The following is a 6,000-nucleotide window of genomic DNA, read 5'->3' on the forward strand; positions in this document are numbered from 1 at the left end:
GAAGCAGGCTCCATGCACGGAGCCCGATGTGGGACTCAATCTCCGGACTCCAGGATCATGACCTGAGCTCAAGTCAGACTCTTAACCGCTGAGCCACCCAGGTTCCCCGCAAAATATAAATTTTATCTGCATGAGCATACATATTTATAAATAAATGAATGATTTCCAGGAGTGATGCGTTTTGTATAGTTTAAAGTTGCAGCTATAAATGTTGAAAATTAACAGAAAATGGTAACAATGAAAAAACACAAAAGCCCCAATATATATTTTTTCTTATTTTGGTAATCTTATCCATTTTTGCATTTAATTTAATTTTTAGATGCAAAAAGGCAGTCTTATAACATCATATGCTATCTTGCATACTATAGATAATAAATATAATTTCAAATATCCCTTCAATTTCTCATGATTATTACTACACAGTATAAATTTTATTTTGATCTTATACTATCTCACAGAATATTGCAAGTCCAAACAACAGAGATCAAGAAAAAATGAATGTTATGCACACTTGTAAAATATTACAGCAGATAAAATTTTTGTTTATTTGGTCACCTTTTCTCTGGCCAGGAGAAGCTAGGATTTTAAACCTTAGAAAAAGGGGGGCAGGGCAAGATGGCGGAGGAGTAGGGTCCCCAAGTCACCTGTCCCCACCAAATCACTTAGATAACTTTCAAATCACCCTGAAAACCTACAAATTTGACCTGAGATTTAAATAGAGAATAGCCGGAACACTACAGAGAGAAGGGTTTTCGCTTCTAACAAGGTAGGAAGGAGGAAAAAATAAAATAAAAAAGCACCCAGTGGGGGAGGGGACCCGTGAAGAGCCGGGCTAAGGGGGGCGGGCAGAGCCTCCAGGACAGGAGAGCCCAGCCCCGGAGACATGGAAAATGTAAAAATCCACACCAGATTCTTCCCAGATGGAAAAGCCCTTAGCAGGGAAATTAGCAGAACCACAGGAGGGGCAGTGGAGCCCCCAGGTTGCCGGGGTCACTAACAGAGGAGGTGTCCCCAGGGGAGAGCACCACACACCCCGTGAGCCGAGCGGTAAAGGGCTGGAGCTGGTATGGAGCAGGGACACAAGGGAACAGGGCGCTCACGTGGTAAACATCTCCCACTGAGCCCTGCACCTGGCAGGGGGCGGGGCAGCTCCCCCAGGTGCACACCTGAGAATCAGCACAGCAGCCCCTCCCCCAGAAGACCAGCTGGAAAGACAGGGGAAGAGCAAGTTCTTGACCAAGCAGCGCTGGAAAGCTCCAGGGGAAGTTAAGGGATTTACAGTAGAACCAGAGGTTACCCCTCCCCTTTATTTTCTTCCTTTTTCCAGTGCAACTCATTTTCATATCAGATTGTAAATTTCCATTTTTTTCCTATTTTCCCACCTTAACTACAATATTTTACCACCTATTCATTTTTAAGTTTCTTCCTTTTTGACTTTCATATTTCTACAATTTCAGGACCTATACATATTTTCCACTTCTAGATTCCCTTTAGCATATTCAACTTAATTTCATGAGTATAATTTATTTTTGCTTTGTGTTTTTTGTTTTCTCTGCCTCATTTTGTTCTACAATGGTGGAAGTTAATACCTTCTAAAACATGACCAGTATGCACCCAGAACCAAGTGGTATACGGTGCTGGTTCATTCTGTGAGATTCCTCATTCCCATTCAGCCCCCCTCTTTTATCTCATTTATGTTTTGGTGGTCAATGTTGGGAATCTCTACCAGTATTTCTGGTTTATATAAATTTGGGAATGAGCATCTCCTAAAATACAGAACTTAATATACTCAGAAACAAGAGGATCACCCTCTAGAACCCCTCAGGTAGACTGCATTCTCCCTCCACTACAGCTTTTTCACCACCACCATCTCCCAGTCCCCCCCTTTTTTCTCCTTTTTTTTTCTTTTTCTCTTCTATAGGATTCCTGGCCTTTTATTTTTTACTACTTTGTTTTAAAATTTGTTACTCACTTTGGTATTCCTTTAGTTTTATTTTGTTCTGATCTTTGTTTTCAATTTCTGGGCTCTGACTTCGGCAGAATCATCTAGGGTGAAATTTACTTAGGTTGTTATTGATATTCTTGATTCAGCCCACTCATACAGCAACTCTGCACTAGGCAAATGACTAGAAGGAAGAACTCACCACAAAAGAAAGAATCAGAAACAGTACTCTTTGCCAGAGTTACAGAATTTGGATTACAATTAGATGTCAGAAAAAACATGAGAGACACCTAACTCTGGGAAATGAACAAGGGGTAGTGGAAGGGGAAGGGGGGAGTGGTTTGGAGTGACTGGGTGATGGGCACTGAGGGGGGCACTTGGTGGGATGAGCACTGGGTGTAATGCTATATGTTGGCAAATTGAACTCCAATAAAAAAAAAAACAACAATTCGATGTCAGAAAGCCAATTCAGAAGCACAATGATAAAGCTACTGGTGGCTCTGAAAAAAAAGCATAAAGGATTCAAGAGACTTCATGACTGTAAAATTTAGATCTAATCAGGCCAAAATTAAAAATCAATTGAATGAGATGCAATCCAAACTGGAGGTCCTAATGAAAAGGGTTAATGAGGTAGAAAAAAGAGTGAGTTACATCGAAGACAAGTTGATGGCTAAGAAGGAAGCTGAGGAAAAGAGAGAAAAACAATTAAAAGACCATGACAAAAGGTTAAGGGAAATAAATGACAGCCTAAGAAACAAAAATCTATGTACAATTGGGGTTCCGCAGGGCGCTGAGAGGGCCAGAGGGCCAGAAAGTGTTTTTGAACAAATCATAGCTGAGAACTTACCTAATCTGGGGAGGGAGACAGGCATTCAGATCCAGGAGATAGAGAGGCCCCCCCCAAAATCAATAAAAACCATTCAACACCTCAATATTTAATAGTGAAACTTGCAAATTCAAAAGATAAAGAGAAAATTCTTAAAGCAGCAAGAGACAACAGAGACATAACTTATATGGGGAGAAATATTAGATTAACATCAGACCTCTCCACAGAGTCCTGGCAGGCCAGAAAAGGCTGGCAGGATATATTCAGGGTCCTAAATGAGAAGAACCTGCAGCTAAGAATACTTTATCCATCAAGGATCTCATTCAAAATAGAAGGAGAGATAAAGAGCTTCCAAGATAGGCAGAAACTGAAAGAATATGTGAACACAAAGCCAGTTCTGCAGGAAATATTAAGGAGGACTCTGTAAAAGAAAGAGGAAGCCCAAAAGAATAATCCACAAAAACAGGGACTAAATAGGTATTATGATGACACTAAATTCATATCTTTCAGTAGTAGCTCTGAATGTGAATGGGTTAAGAGATCCCATCAAAAGACACAGGGTTTCAGACTGGATCAAAAAGCAAGACCCATCTATTGACTGTCTACAAGAGACTCCTTTTAGACCCATTTTAGACTCATTTTACACCTCCAGCCTGAAAATGAAAGGTTGGAGAGCCATTTACCATCAAATGGTCCTCAAAAGAAAGCAGGGGTAGCAATTCTCATATCAGATACACTTTATCCCAAAGATGTAGTAAGAGATGAAGAGGAACACTATATCATAGTTAAAGGGTCTATCCAACAAGAAGACCTAAGAATCATGAATATTAATGCCTCTAATGTGGGAGCTGCCAAGTATATCAACCAATTAATAACCAAAGTAAAGACATACTTAGATAATAATATACTAATACTGGGAAACTTCAACACGGCACTTTCTGCAAATGACATATATTCTAAGCACAACATCACCAAGAAACAAGAGCTTTAAATGATACACTGGACCAGATGGATTTCATAGATATTTACAGAAATTTACTTCCAAACGCAAATGAATACACATTCTTGTCAAGTGCAGTGTAACTTTGCTAGAATAGACCACAAACTGGGTCACAAATCAGGTCTCAACTGATACCAAAGGTTGGTATTGTCCCCTGTATATTTTCAGACCATAATGCTTTGAAACTTGAACCCAAAAACAAGGGTCAACCAGGAAATTAGAGAAGAATTAAAAAGATTCATGGAAACTAATGAAGATACAACAATTCAAAATCTTTGGGATCAGCAAAAGCAGTCCCAAGAGGGAAATACTTCGGAATACAAGCATCCCTCAAAAAAATTGGAAAAAAACTCAAATACACATGCTAGCCTCACACCTAAAGGAACTGGAGAAAGAACAGCAAATGACACCTACACCAAGCAGAAGAAGAGAGTTAATGAAGATTCGAGCAGAACTCAATGAAATAGAAATCAGAAGAACTGTAGAACAGATCCACAAAACCAGGAGTTTGTTCTTGGAAAGAATTAATAAGATAGATAAACCATTAGCCAGCCTTATATAAAAAAGAAAAGAGAAAAGACTCAAATTAATAAAATCACGAATGAAAAAGGAGAGATCACAACAGAAACAATTTTAAAAACATATTATGAGCAGCTATACGCCAATAAATTAGGCAATCTAGAAGAAATGGGCGCATTTCTGGAAAACCACAGACTACCAAAACTGGAACAGGAAGAAATAGGAAACCTGAACAGGCCAATAGCCAGGGAGGAAATTGAAGCAGTCACGGCTTCCCAGGGGAATTCTATCAAACGTTTAAAGAAGAAACCATACCTATTCTTCTAAAGCTGTTTTAAAAGATAGAAAGGGACGGACTACTTCCAAACTCGTTTCATGAGGCCAGCATCACCTTAATTCCAAAACCAGACAAAGACCCCACCAAAAAGGAGAATTATAGACCAATCTCCCTGATGAACACAGATGCAAAAATTCTCAACAAGATACTAGCCAACAGGATCCAGGAGTACATTAAGAAGATTATTCACTGTGACCAAGTGGGCTTTATCCCCGGGATGCAAGGCTGGTTCAACACCCGTAAAGCAATCAATGTGATAGATCATAACAACAAGAGAAAACACAAGAACCATATGATCTTCACAATAGATGCAGAGAAAGCATTTGACAAAATACAGCATCCATTCCTGATCAAAACTCTTCAGAGTGTAGGGATAGAGGGAACATTCCTCAGCATCTTAAAATCCATCTACAAAAAGCCCACAGCAAATATCATTGTCAATGAGGAAACACTGGGAGCCTTTCCCCTAAGATCAGGAACACGACAGGGATGTCCATTCTCACCAGTGCCATTCAACATAGTACTGGAAGTCCTAGCCTCAGCAATCAGACAACAAAAAGAAATAAAAGGCATTCAATTCAAATTGGCAAAGAAGAAGTCAAACTCTCCCTCTTCGCAGATGACACGGTACTGTACCTGGAAAACCCAAAAACTCCACCCCAAGATCGCTAGAACTCATACAGCAATTCGGCAGTGTGGCAGGATACAAAATCAATGCCCAGAAATCAGTGGCATTTCTATACACTCACAATGAAACTGAAGAAAGAGAAATTAAGGAGTCAATCCCATTTACAATTGCACCCAAAAGCATAAGATACCTAGGAATAAACCTAACCAAAGAGGTAAAGGATCTATACCCTAAAAACTACAGAACACTTCTGAAAGAAATTGCAGAGGACACAAATAGTTAGAAAAATATTCCATGCTCATGGATTGGAAGAATTAATATTGTGAAAATGTCAATGCTACCCAGGGCAATTTACATGTTCAATGCAATCCCTATCAAAATACCATGGACCTTCTTCAGAGAGTTGGAACAAATCATCTTAAGATTTGTGTGGAATCAGAAAAGACCCTGAATAGTCAGGAATATTGAAAAGGAAAACCACAGCCGGGGGCATCACAATGCCAGAATTCAAGTTGTACTACAAAGTTGTGGTCATGAAGACAGTGTGGTACTGGCAGAAAAACAGACACCTAGATCAATGGAACAGAATAGAGAACCCAGAAATGGACCCTCAACTCTATGGTCAACTAATACTCGACAAAGCAGGAAAGACTATCCACTGGGAAAAGGACAGTCTCTTCAATAAATGGTGCTGGGAACATTGGACAGTGAAGTGCAGAAGGATGAAACTGGACCATTCTCTTACACC

This window comes from Vulpes lagopus, chromosome X (genome assembly GCF_018345385.1).
Source record: "Vulpes lagopus strain Blue_001 chromosome X, ASM1834538v1, whole genome shotgun sequence".
Taxonomy (NCBI): domain Eukaryota; kingdom Metazoa; phylum Chordata; class Mammalia; order Carnivora; family Canidae; genus Vulpes; species Vulpes lagopus.